The 14705-nt window shown below is 38.3% G+C and overlaps 1 protein-coding gene across 7 annotated transcripts in view; it reads right to left on the reverse strand.

Moving 5' to 3' along the window:
- lingo2 (leucine rich repeat and Ig domain containing 2) overlaps positions 1–14705 on the reverse strand; it is a 227487-nt gene that overhangs the window by 86460 nt on the left and 126322 nt on the right. For all 7 annotated transcript variants that reach the window (XM_079669735.1, XM_079669730.1, XM_079669734.1 and 4 more), the window contains one exon: positions 1329–1415. The gene's annotated coding sequence lies outside the window, so the exon portion shown is untranslated. The remainder of the gene's footprint in view (positions 1–1328; positions 1416–14705) is intronic.

Here is a 14705-nt window from a genome sequence, read left to right on the forward strand (position 1 = left end):
AGAGTATCCTGACCTTCTACAGGTGCACCATAGGGTATCCTGACCTTCTACAGGTGCACCATAGAGAGTATCCTGACTGGCTGCATCACGGCCTGGTACGGTAGATGCACCGCCCTCAATCGTAAGGCTTTACAGAGGGTGGTGAAAACTGCACAGAACATCACCAGGACGGAGCTGCCATCCATGGAGGACCTCTACTCCCAGCGGCTCAGGAAGAAAGCCCTCAGGATTATCAAAGACCCCCATCACCCCAGCAACAATCTTGTCTTTTTGCTGCCGTCTGGCAAGCGGTACCTTAGCATCAGGATTAAACCCACTACACTCAGAGGCAGTTTTATCCCAGAGGCCATAAGACAATTTAATGCCTGAGCTTGCACAATATTTATAGTTGTTATTGCTTTTTTTTTTCTGTTATGTCTTGTAATTATATTTTTGAGGAATCTGTGACCCACGTTTTTCATTCATTACACCACTACACTGTAGTTGCGTATATGATATGACAGTAACACTTTGAATCTTGAGGTTTGCAAGGGGTCCCTCGGCAATAAGCAATGGAAATTCCCCATTGGATTTCGATATATTTTAGAAAAAAAAGCTTTGTGGCCAACACATGTGTATGATACTGACACGTTAGCTCAGCAGGATAATCTTCACGTAATAACAACATTTTTGGAGGGTTATGTAACCGGCAGGAATACAAATCGAACATAATGCTTTAAAGGGTCGCAAGGGTTGGGCGCCACCACCAGTAAGCTAAAGGCGGACTGCTTTATTTAGGTTGAGTGACACAAAGAAGCAGTGGAGATGTGGGATAAGTACTGACTTGTTTTATGTCGTAGCACGGTACGTAAAGATTCTCTTAAGCTTGTGTTAACTACAGACCTAATTTCCGGCTTCTGAACACAAACATATTCAAAAAACATTGACTTTGAGACAAGGGAACCTTAAAGTGGTGACATGCCCCAAACAAATATGTCCGTGTTTTAATACTCATTACTGAACAACTATTTTGAAACTGTTATCACTTAGTAGTATTTCTTCCTCTGTGCAAATGAGAGAAAGTGACGTGTGTTGTAGAAATAAAAATACAAACGCGGTTGGGTAAGATCTAAACAATTAGGTTTCTGGTGTTTGCAGGTTGTGATTAACATTATTTTATGTCACCCTGACCAAACAGACTCCACAGGGAGGGATTTTTTATACTCTTTGTCAATTTCTCTGTTCCACAATAGCACCAAGACAGACACAAATGTAATGAAATAGTCCAAAGTGAACACATAAGTCTTTGGAACAAAACCACTAAGAGACAGTAAATGTTTGCTGCTTACCACTTTGAGAAGCAATCATCCCCTCAGCCATGGCCTATTCTTCTCTCTCTTCTTCAGCTGTGGTTCTCCCTATTTTCAGTCTTTTGTCTGGAAGGAGAGGAGAGGGAACAGGTAGAAATAAAAAGGAAAAAATGATGTGCGAGTATAAAATCCACAGAGAGAATCAATACATAAAGTTCCCAATTTCAAACATCTTGAAAACATAATGCTAGGAAATTAGAAAAACACACAGTACAAGAGACAAGAAAAGTTTTTTTGATGCAAATAGCTTCGCGGTGTGGTGAGTTTTCAAATCACATTCAAAATCACAGGATATATACATCTATTCTAATTTATTTCAAACTAAGCAAGGCTTACAGTGACCTGAGTCCTGGTTCGATTTTTTTTAACAGAAGTTCCTGATCTTTTTAGAGTCCCGAGCAAACAGTGTGACCTACGCAATGCACACTGGCCCCTGCCTGCTCCTCTCTACTATAATGAGTCCCCTTATCCAGACTGCAGGAGGAAACACAGAGGATGGTGATTATGCAAAAGGCGTGCCTGAGTTGGTAATGCGACGATGAATAAGAAAGAGAGAAAGGAGACAGTTATCTCCTTCAAGTCCAAAGGCAGAGAGATAACACAAAAAAAAGTTTGACTCAGGACACTCTTGTTAAAAATCATTCTTGACACCCTGTGCTATTAGTACGCCATTAAGAGTTCAAGGACAATGGCTGTCCTGTTTTTTCATCATTTATCCGTTGGATCCCTTTGTTAAGCCTGAACCCAGATCCTCACGATGTCCACAGAATATTGATGCACTGTGAGGGGGTGATTTTCCTGACTTTATAATAATCCCCTTTTATGTCTGCCCTTGATATAACAGATACACCAAATACATTTGATAATCCAGAATGAAAAATCCATTTCAAAAAATCCAATTATATATACTAGAGTCTATCATAAGACATCATTTTAGCCAAGCTGGCATTGCCAAAAAGCGGAAATGTCATTGAATTATGTTTACGCATTTATGGTACCCAGAGTATTTAGTATACATGTAGTAGTACATAATTTGTTGACACAGTGCCACCAACAGCACACATGTAACGATCTCAACAACTGATAGATGCCTAAACCATGTATCCTCCCATCTTTAGCAATTTGTTGACCTCCTAGCACAAGGTCGACTTTTTTGGTCACTGAAACAAATACTGCCACACATATCGGATTCATTGCCATCAAATATAACATTAATCCCCCACATGGGATGAATTGGAATACATGTGATGATCACCTGACTTTTTCATCCAACAGTGCCATCAGACCAAGATGGCTGTGGTCCTATTCTTTGTTAAATTATAAACGTATTGAGACATTCACTGTTGCAGTGTGTAAGGCCCGTTTGTGTAAAGCAAATGTACATTAAAGTGGACCTATCATGCTATATTTGAATAATAAAGAGTAGGCCCATACCTATATAAGGCATATTTATACTTTTTATTTTTCAAAATACCAAACAGATCATGCATTTTAGCCATTCCTCATTTCTCTCAATTTAACACTGTCTTTGCATGGGCTGATTCTGTGAGAACAGCACCATCTACAGGCCTGGCATATGTACTACAGCGTCTCCAGCGCTTTCAATGTCCGTGGCTGTCTCCTCCTGATTGGTGGAGTTGGCCCAATAGCCGTAGCGCCACTTCTGTGACGTCAGAGAAGTGTTCAAATCTGGATCAGTCTGTATCAGATCCGTTGCAGCCCCTTTTTAAGAGATTTGGGTATGGAGGAAAATAGAGAGGGTTGTGTTTTCTGACACTTGGTGAGTTCCCTGGAACACCGGGGACACATATTCATGTATAAAAGACGTACAAAAGTGCATTTTGTATGATAGGTCACCTTTAAGGCACTATGTTCACATTGTATCTCTCTAGTTTTGTAACAAACTATCCATCTATAGTTACTGGTCATTGGTGTAAATGAATACCCTTTAATTATCAATCCCTCAGCATAAACGTTACAAACTACTCTGCCTACCAGACTGCTTGGCCCTGAATCGTAAGGATGCATTAATATGCCATTTGCCACCTGGAATCAAGATTCACACCAATCAAGACAATAGTGCCTCTCCTTAATTATGTGAACATAAAGCTTCTTAATATGCACAAGCAGCTGGATGCTGTTATAGACATCAGAGCTTCATCAGCATTTGTTCTTAACTACCACAGCCCAAATCCAGGTAATTGGTACTTTATTCTGTAGTATTGAGAGGGGCAGATGGGAAATGGTATGTTTTTGTTTCTCTCTTCCGTTTTCACTGATGAGCTGAACTAGATAAAATAAAAAAAGTTTTTCACCAGCAGCAGGATTCATTGGAAGAAAATATGAGATGTGAGGTGAGAATCTCATAGTTCAGAAGTATCCTTGGAGGAGGACAAGGTTATAAGATAATATTTTTATAATCATCATTAAAAAATGTATAAGATTTAGTTTGACTATATTTTGGTTGAGAATATGACTCTAAAACTTACCTGAGAAAAGTTTTTGGGAAGAACATATTGAAAATAATAATGTTTGTTAAACTAAACAAACATTCTACCAAGTGTGATGTTTATACATTTAGTGTAATGTTTTAATTGTAGTGCTTTGCCAAAGATACACTTTCTGCCAAAATGTATTTCCTCCCAACTAGCGATACACCGCTAATAAAGCAGAACCAATTACCTTGCACAGCTGGGCATGTTTTATATGTTCCTTTCGATCGCAAGCTTTTGATTGCTTGTAAATACACGCCTGATTTATACTTCTTTACAGTGTAAAACGCAGTGGGCCCAATGACAGGAAAGCAATTAATCACATTATTATGCCAATTAAGAAGTTGGTCTGCTCCAGTGAAGGTAGAAAAAAGCGAGGGGATTGAAGATGTGAGAGTGAAGCCCTCCAGGAAGTGAATGTAAGCCATTAAAATACATCCATCACTCCCCTCGTTTACATAGAGACAGGTATGTGCGTTTTTTTTATGGAAATGGTGAACCAATTGGCCTCCTGTAACATAACCATTTTAATTTTTTCATATGCATTTATTTGAAAGGAAAAGGATATTTATGATTGTCAAGCACACTTTACATGACCCTGGTTGCTGTTGTTAAGATCATACGATAAATGACAACATCTCCAATTATCAGCTTAGAATAAAGATAAAAACCAAGAGATTGATATATGAGACTGAGCATATATTATTTCACACTGCATTATGCCATGAAATCTTCAATAACATCAGCAGGGACTACTCTGGAAAATCATTACATGCATACTAACTCTTAAATCTGCTTCAAAGTTCACATGACAGAGTCCCTTTCAACTTGGACTTCAGCCTTCACTTAAAACTACATACGTTTTTCTTTAAGCCTTAAATGTGAAAAACGTTATGATATTATAACGCTTGGAAGAAGAGAGCTGTGATGAGTGGTTTGTATTTTGTCTAGTAGTGCTTTGGTAGCATTACAATGTGTTGTTAATTAGAGGTGCTGTTTACTAATGGAAATAAATAGTAACTTTCTGCATTCACATTTCAAACCAACAGAGCGTTGAGTAAGAAGATGGATTTTTTTTGACTTGCTGTAAGCTAACTAGGAGCTAAGTACCTTTGCTAGCATGAAATCGATGAACCCTCCACACAGTCAATGTGATCAAGGGATCTTTGCATCCATATGGGAGCCTTAATGTTGTCTTGTAAAATCAATAACTAATCAGAAATGTCTACTACTACTAGCCATCTCCTATTGATGGAGGTAGCCTGGCGTTACAGCTGTTTCTTCAACCATTCACATAGGTTGCTGTACCAGTCGTTCCCTCTGCCCTTCTCTCCTTCCCTCTTCTGGCTAACAACAGTGGACAGTATAGATTATACTGTAATCAATTTAAAACTACTACCACTGATATTAGACACTTTAAATGCTTTTCAAACCAAAAACAAACTTTAGAATTGACTTTTTTAAGGAACTTGAAGTACTACACAATAAAACTCACTATATTGAAGCTTTGCTTGACCTTCAATATGAACTTATGGTCAATCTAATCTCTGGAATTAATGCTTGTTATTTATAGATTTATAGTCTTCATTCTGTATTCATTCATTGTGTTTAAAAGGGCTTTGCTTCCCCTCCATGCTGGAAATGGTACGCTCCATTATAAAATACTATAACCCAAAAGTAACATTTACTGTGTATACACCAGACTCAGATCACATTCAATTTTCCAATAAGGATTTGGCTAGTGCATTTAATCACGCTCAATAACGCTGCTTTACTTTTCTGTTCTATTGGGAGTTTTGCAAAAACAAACAGCCCTCTAGGTAAACCTCTTCACATCAATCTTTCATAGGTAGTTTCAGGGATTTGTGTGATTTTAACAGTTCTGTTATCTACCACCTGGAGTCATCAATTGTAGTGATCTGTCAACAAAAGCAGCAATTCAAGGTATCACAAATCTATGATATATATAGAACAGTATGCATGATGTTCAGTAAACGACCAGTCAAAATCAAAGGATCCAACGTGTTTTTAAACGGAGCAGAAATAGAACTAGTCTCCCAGTTCAAGTATCTTGGAGTCGTATTGGACTCAAACTTGACTTTTAAGAAACATCATTATTAAGAAAGTATCAAATACTTATTGCAGCAGTCTGCATACATTTGGTACCCCTGCTGGTCTAAGAGTGAAACAAACTCATTCAGTTAAAATTCATTAAATTATGTCTGCCACCTTATATATTTATATTTAAGGCTTTACTGACAATAATGTCACCTAATGTTATTGATTTAAAATATCAATATTGGCTTTCCAAGTTAACATTGATTGATATGACTGGGATTCAATCAGCATATACTTCTGCCAGGGGATGCCACGCCTCAAAATCTCCTGCCACCCCATGAATATTTTTCTAGATCCGCCCCTGGTTACAGTTGACACATTTTTTAATGTTTTAAGTGTTCTTCACTGTGCATTGTCCCTGCCAAATAAATGATTAAATAAAATGATATGATTTAAATGTTGAATACAATCATCTCTATTGATGGAGGACAGCTTTAGGCTGAAGCAATATCTGAAAAAAGGCAGCCATGAAAAAAGGCAAGAATACATAGAGGTGGTATTAGCAACAATAACAAATGTACTTACATAACTTAAATGTCAAGGTAAATGCTCAATTATATAAACGTGCACTTAATGGTGTGTATTGATGTTCTGAAAGGACTATATTTTACAACTTTGTAAATGAAACGCTAAGTTTGGCCCTTAATAGAAGCAAAGTATAATCAATATATTTTTGATAGCAAAAACTGGTCATATTAATCCTAGGTAGGCCTAATAGCTTTCTGGATATTTCACACCAACACATGCCAAGGTTATCTGTTTGTATGCGACGCGTGCATGTGTTTTTGTACCTACAGCCATACACATTCTTTCATTTTCTTTCACTGCATTCCTATTTAAATGTCCAACATGTGTCTGCATTATTACATATTCTGTTAGTGTGTGCTATGTACATTTGCACACACGCAGATTGTATTTTGTGTCTGTGCGCTTCCATTTTGACAGTATGTTCCTTGAGGGCCTTTGAATCAAGTGGAACCATTTTGACTTGCCTTGGCTCCGGGGTCGCAGCATGACTCCAGAGAGGAAGAGAAAGAGCACAGCGGCTGCGTTAGTGGGGAAGAGAACTACACCACCACATGCTCCCGATCCGCTTCTCTTAGCCGGCTCACTGGCCCATACTCCGCCTTAATAAGATGCGGCAACACACACAGACACATGTAGCACGTCTGTTCTAATTATATTGGAAAGCTCTGCTGTCTCCTCCTGCACCCCCTGGTGGCACAGATATTCACTCCAAAGGCTTTTTGTTTTTCCAAAGGGTAAAATAACAAACAAAGTCTGTCATGTACAATGGCAATTAAAACAGATAAGAAACAAACTAAACCAGAGCAAACAGCAGACACAGTGGGGAAAGGGCAGTGTGTTGTGCTATAGGTTATAGGTATTTCCATATGTTTACATTCACGGTGCTTAAAACAACATTCTTTGATAGACAGATACAATGTGTTGCTCTCTTGTTGTTCTCTACCTGCATCTTTCATTACCTTCTTTAGCATCTGTGTGATCTCTGGGGGAGACTGGATTACATTCCAGCATGATAAACTTAACAAGGGAAAGAGGAGTTGTAACGAGAAATGTTTTAAAGCTACACTTTATTGCTCAGGCATCAGATATAAAAAACATCCTTGTGTCCAATGCCCTCAGGAGTTGAATACTGCTTAGATGATTATAATTGTGCAGCCAGAATACATCACTAAGTAAACTAATGTAGCCTCTTGAATAGTAGTTCAATTGCTGGCCATTGTTTGTCTATGTTAACATATTTTCTGTAAAATATAGACAAGTGAGTAGGATAGACATATTTGATTTGTCTTTCTTTTCACTTCACTTGAACTTGTTAGTTTGTTACCATGTATTGGGTGTCTTAATAGCGGGTACTTTAGGTAAACTTGTGATGTATGGAGCTCCTTTGCCAGCTTAATTACGGTATATTGGTTCTGTGTTTAATTACTGTTGATTAAATTATAGATGCAGGAAAATAATTAATCTGGCATTTGAACAAATGTACACTTAATGACAAAATTAAACTGTTAATAAAACTAGTTGTGGATTGTTAATTATACCTGCAATTTATTATTTCACCTCATTTTTCTGTATTTTTCAAGGAATAATTATTATATTTGTAAACTGCTCTTTTTTTTAAGTCGTTTACACTATTTATTTACTGCATATGCATTATCTTTTTTATCCCATTAAAAAAACGTGATTTAACAGAGTTAAATATAGTTTGACATGTCTTGTATTATACAATATATTGTATTATCTGTTGCTTGTATAGCTAACTGACTGTGTAACATTCAGGAAGGTGGCTATTAACCTCTACAAGGAGCTAATGGTAAGCACTATGGAGTCATGACATGGAAATCACTTGAGTTAAAGGTAAAGTTGACTTAGCTGCTGAATACTTTTTATGCTCCTCGAATTTCAAACAATAAGTGTACCACGAGAACAAAAGTAAGAGTGCACTTAACCATTTGTAAAATGTGTTCTTAATTCAGAGAAGAACAACATTAAGAAACAAAAAACAACAACATAGAAATCAACCAGGATAAAAAAAGATTGAACATGAACACAAATAAAGTCAAGGCAAATCTTTGACAGGTCTAGCAAAAAAAGTGATCAAATCTTCTCAAAAGGCAAACATTCTCCACAGGCACGTTCCATTGCACAACAATAGCATCCAGTGTCACGTCATAAGAACTTCAAACCAAGCTATAAATAGACTGACAGGTACACAGCAGCCCGGGCGGCACCTCCACCCCCTCCAGGGAGCTTTGTTCCAACCCCAAGCTACTGTACACCATTTCAAAAATCTTCTTCTGCTGAGCAATTGTCCTCATATTGGATCCTTTTCTCACTTAAGATCACTGCAGTTATTACATGAAGCATGCTTTTTCGATATCTATTCTTCTCTCTACTCACGGATGTACATTTTGGTGATAAAATGATGTTGGGCATTTATTAGTGTGGGATAAATATGGGCTCTTGTGAAGTACCGATCATCATTCGATGCTAGCCAACTGACAGGTTGGCAGGTGCAGCCAAAGTGCTTCACTGCCTCCCCTTGAGCTACCCATAGTGGTGACTATGAAATATGGACAGCAGCAAATTGAGATTCATCAGGCACGCCTGCCTTGCTCACTGAAATCTATATTCAATTTTGGAGCATCTGTCATAGCAGTGGCAGGCTGAGGCATGCTGGGATTGAGAATCACTTAAGTGTTCTGAAATTGTACGTAGTGGAAGAAATCTCTCAGTCTTTTTCTCCGTCTATCTCCCTACCATTCTACCTCTCTTTATTTCTCTGTATTTGCATTCTAATTCATATACAAATTATATTTTTGCACTTCTTGTCTTCATTCAAGTTGCTACATTATAATGATTCGTATCACAAATGACTTTCCATCTACAAATTCCCATCTCATACCAAATTAACTGATACGCTTCATTTTTCAGTACAATCATCAGTACATTCTTATGTGTTTTCATCAGGTTTAAGCTATTATGCTACCACTGGAAGAATTCTGATAGCATTTCTAAACCCCGGATAATGACACAGCTAGCTACAAAAACAAACTACTTACAATCTGCGGTAACATAGTAAGCTCAAATCCAAGTAAGTATAGTCCTGCTGATCAAAGGATACATGTGAATGAATGTTCTACAATACAGCATGGGTGTTGCTAAGCTTCAAATTGCATTTGTCCAAGGTCTTTTTTACTGTTACACGTGACAGTGAGAATGCATGGACATGGCGACGGAGAAGAAGGAAGCATGAAATTCTTAATTCTATGGCAACGCTCGGACTCAATTTCCTTTTTTCTCATGCTAATAAGACTTTATGATTAAAAGGAAATGATAGGTTAATTATCTGCTGAGAAGAGAAGCAGAAAGGTCAAGGTTGTATCTGCAGGTTCATTCTCTCTCTCTCTGTAGAGTGGGTCAAAGTGAGCTAAGAATTCTCCTTACAGACCATTAAACATACGCTGAGATTCTGTCCGTAGGCTTGCAGTTAAGAGCTTAGTGACGTGCTCAAGGACCTGACATGAGATTGAACGCGGGGCTTTTCGGCTAAGGACCTGCACTTTCACCGGCTGGCTCCCTTGATTCCACAAATTCTTTGTTTTGATGATTCGGTAAATAGGAAGGCGGTGGAATCTATTGCGCTTATCCGCTGACCCGTGCTTAACCCTTATGTTGGTTGTAGATTCTAAAGGGGTTACAGAGAAAATACAGTTTTTAAGAAAGTTTACAGTGGGTATACAGTACAAATAAATATATACACTGTAGACTCTCTGCAACATACGGATATATCAGTATATCCTAAATCGGTGATAAATGTAATAAATGTTTCCTCCGCTGATCAATAAGGTCAAACTACAACAAAGAAAGAATGATGATGTTACACACTACCACAATGCTCTTTAGTTTCAATATGTATGCTGTGCAACAATAGATACATACATATTGGTGCTAAGCCTGTTGCCAATATAAATGAAAATAAGCATACAAAATGGCAGCCAAGCTATTTCAAGTGATATAACATGCAGGTTTATGTGTACTGAGGCAATTCAGTGAGGGAGGCCCTCCATCTGCTATTGTTTAAATGTGAAATGGTTTCCATCTTTAAGGCTTGTCGTCAGTCTGTCCCTAGCCACAGAGAATGCATAATGGCACCAGTAAAGCTCTTTATTAGTCCGTGAACAATGAGCCGTGTCGGCTGATCAAGGCTTCTTACTCCTAAACAGTGGAATCCAAGGAAATACAAATCAATAGCAACACTTCATTTGGATTATGTGTACAGCTGAACACACCATGTCAGAAATACATTGTTTATGCTACCCGTTGTGTTGCACATTTCCACCCTCCAAAGAGCTACTCATTTTCTCCACAGGCTTGTCATTTAAGCCTGAGCTATTAGCGAAAAACATATAGGTGTTAATTTGCACATGTTAAATTATGTATGCAACAATGTTCACATTCCATTCTTCAAACAATTAAAAGATTATTACCCAGGACCCAACTCAAATTACAAGCATGTTCACATGTGTCATGTTTCAGTATGCACGCCTGCAGGTCTTTAAGGAGATTTTAATTGTAGTGTGTTGAAGACAAGCAATGCAATGACAGATGTTACACTGATGTTTGTTTTTCTGCCATCAGCTTATTTTAACAAATGACACAAGTGCAAAGTGGGGTTGTTATCAGTGTCAGGCAATGCCATGCCAAATCCAATCTCAAAAAACACCTTGCACGTTCTGTCACTCATCTCTGCATCAAAGAGCCTACAGTACATTGTGGAAATATGTAACCATGGAGAAACAGAAACACAATGTTCTCAGCCCAATGTAGAAGGTTAAGGGAATGGGGAGGACAAATTATTGGGGAGATAAATATAAAGAAAGATGATTATATCTGTCTGATAATGTTAGCGTTCCATGATAACTCATTTACATAGGCAGTCCCTGATGAATTCAATACAATATGTACAGACATGTCTAACTGTTCATAATGAAGACTGTATTTCTAGTACGTGTCTGTCTCTGTGATTGTGTGTTTCACATGCACAATTCTAAAGCCATAATCCCCTTGTTGTTCAAGGTTGGACCCATGGTAATTTTAGAAATCACTGTGTGTGTGCTGGCTGTTTATATCGAGATTATTTCAGCATCAATGTGTGAAAGATAATCAAACTACAATTTATGATCTTTGAAGAGATCAATCTCTAGACTGTTATGCAGTTTAAGGTATGGCATAGGTCAGAGAATATCTCTGAAGCAATAATTCCTGGGGGAAGGGAGGATATTGTACCACTCGCTGCTCTTTGAGTGGGGCCTCTGCAATCTGTCGGCCTAAGAACTGCACTCCCTCATTCTGTATGCATGCAATGCATCAAGTAAAGCTGGAGGTATTCTTGTCATAACTTATTTATTTCCTAAGTGACTTTGTGGGGCTACAGTATTTACAAGTCACTATGGTACATTATGTGTTGATCTTTCAAATTATTTGCTACAGTGCTCAAGGCATCGCTCACTAAATCTGTGTGAACAGGTATGTTAATCTAGGCCGGAGATATAAATAGGTTTCTGTTCAGAGAGGAAATAGTGTGGCACCTGAGATAACATGCCATTTTTTTCAGATGGCAATACTAACTACTTGATTCCGAGAAGTGACCTTTAATAAAGTTGATTTGCTCTGTCTTGTCTTCCAGTCGTTTAGGGGCTTATATCTTGAAGAAAAAGATAGTAGGTGCGGTATAATCTATTGAAAGCTACTGCCTACAACCACGTTCCCTGCTATGCTATGTCAGTAAATGAAAGCAAAACATTATGCTGCTATCTTTTTACAGTTTTCCTTTTGCTCAGATGACTGCTCCGGGATCAGTGCAGTCCCTTAGCGGAAGGGAGCTGAAAAAGGTCACGACTGGGGAATGAGAGAATGGTGAGAGCCAAACACGCTACATCTCTCCATTCAGCACTTTGCTTAGAGATTGAGTTACAAGGGTACATTACTGCGTCCCAGAGCTACCCGGTCGCTGGCTTTATGTACCCACCTGTAACAGAAAATGGCTTTTTTTGTTACAAAACAGAAAGGAAATACCAGCCCTGTCTCCAAGAAAGCAACTACGGTCTTGCACATAAATATGATTTACCAGGAATGTGCTATGTTTTTATACAACTGTCTAGAATGTATGGCTATGGTTCTGCCTATAATGGAGACGTATACAGAGAGGCAGGTGCTGCAAGAAACTATACTCCTGCAGTGCACAGTCAAGGCTGTAGATTTCAATAAGATGCTATGCTTTCATTAGCCTGCATTAAATACACCACTTAGTCTTTGTTGCTGTCAACAGACTAATAGGGATTCAGTAACTTTGCTGTGTGCAAATGTTAGCAACACTACTGTACTGGATGGCTTGTATTAACAAAAACAACGTCGGATTATGTCAAGGTCAAATGTTAAGGTTAAGACTCACAAGCTCATTAGGGAAATACATAATGGGGAAGATGTCAGAATAAACTGACCTTTCCTAAAAAAGGTACAATCCATGTGCACCTTTTCCTGTGCAGACACCTTTAAGGAAATTGATTTACTTTAGATAACCACAGGTCAGGATTTTCAAGGAAGAAGAAAGTCATTTGGCCACTCACATCAACAGAATATCTAATTTCTCCGATAGCAATTACATTAAAGGAAGTGAATGCACGGTTAGATAAACGTAGTCAAGTTTTGTCAGTGTAATCCGTTGTAATAATGTATGTGGCATTGTTTGATTTATTTGATAATGCTTTGCTAAATATTTTATAATGTATTTTTTGAAAAGTTGGAAGTTGTAATACTTTAATATTTGTCATATCTGGATATATTGTGTTAACGTGAGTCATTTAATTGTAAACCTACTTGAACTAGTCGTGTATTTCTTGTTTTATTTTTTGTGTAAAAACATAAATTGTGTTTACATTCAGCATGGTTGTATCCCTGAGTTCAAATAAATCTGCTGTGTGCTTTAACTTCTGGTTAAACATTTACTTATTACAGTAAAACTATATATTTGTTATTTCAAATAATGCATTGTGAACACTCATGTTTGATCACTAGCAGCTTTTCCGTATTTGCCATTTTTTACGCATTCCCATGTCTGCTTTTGAATTACCGCCGCAAACGGGTAATCCTCAGAATAGCTTGAAATTTAAAGCAGGATGCTAATCGTATAGCAACGTGTGTTTCCTCTGGAATTCTGATGTGTGAGTGTGGTGCAAGAAATGTCGTTGGGGCACTAGTTAAAACATTGCTCCACTGCACTACTTGTGGTTTATTCTTTTTAATTACAAAATATTCACAATTATTTTGGTGCAACTAATGAAGCTCAGCGTATGTTCAACCAGGAAGACCGTCTTTACTCTTCATTTACTATTCCCACGTAACTACTCTCTCACCTCTCAATAACTGATCGGGGGCATCACTCGCCACCTTAACCAATCACTTCGCTCTATTCGCAAGAGCATATCATAGCGCTCTGCTAAACCTTTTAAATCTGCTCTCCCCCCTCTGACAGTTGTCATTTCAGGTGATTCGACGCAACCCTCCTCCACCCCTTTTCACCTCCTGTCCCTCTGAATCCAGGGTCAAGCTAAGCCACTCCCCTGCAGACCGAACCCAACCATCCATTCACCACCACCAGTGTCTAGACCCCAGGGGGGTTTCATCGGATCGGTTCTACCCTCCCGACTGACACTTCCTGCACAACGGGGCCTAATCGCCAAAATCACCATTACATTCATATGTGTATCTCTGCGATAAATATGTATTCTTACATCAAAACCGTCTCTCCTGATTGAAATTGCTATGGCTTTAGTTCAGCATTGTTGTGCACATGTGTTGTTCACATTGTAATCCAATCTCTATAGACTGATACTGTTTTTATATAAACTCTTCCTTTTTAAGAAATATATAGAGTTAGAAATGATAAGACAGGCAGCATCTGAGACTATCTGCATTTCTAAGCATTTAGGAAGCACAATTTACTTTGGGATCTGAAGCATTCCTAGAATAGGTTTCACCTGGTCAGAAAAAGCCCTAGCACTTTGTCAATGAGTAACAGTGGAATTAATGCAGCACTGTGGAAATGGACTCAATGTGACCCCTTCTGACTATTGCCAGGTCTTAAAATAGTAATGCAGTGGGCCCAGTGAGTTTCTATCATACATGTAGACTGTCATGGGGAACGGGTGGTGAGTGGGCG

This window comes from Notothenia rossii (genome assembly GCF_949606895.1).
Source record: "Notothenia rossii genome assembly, chromosome: 3".
Taxonomy (NCBI): Eukaryota; Metazoa; Chordata; class Actinopteri; order Perciformes; family Nototheniidae; genus Notothenia; species Notothenia rossii.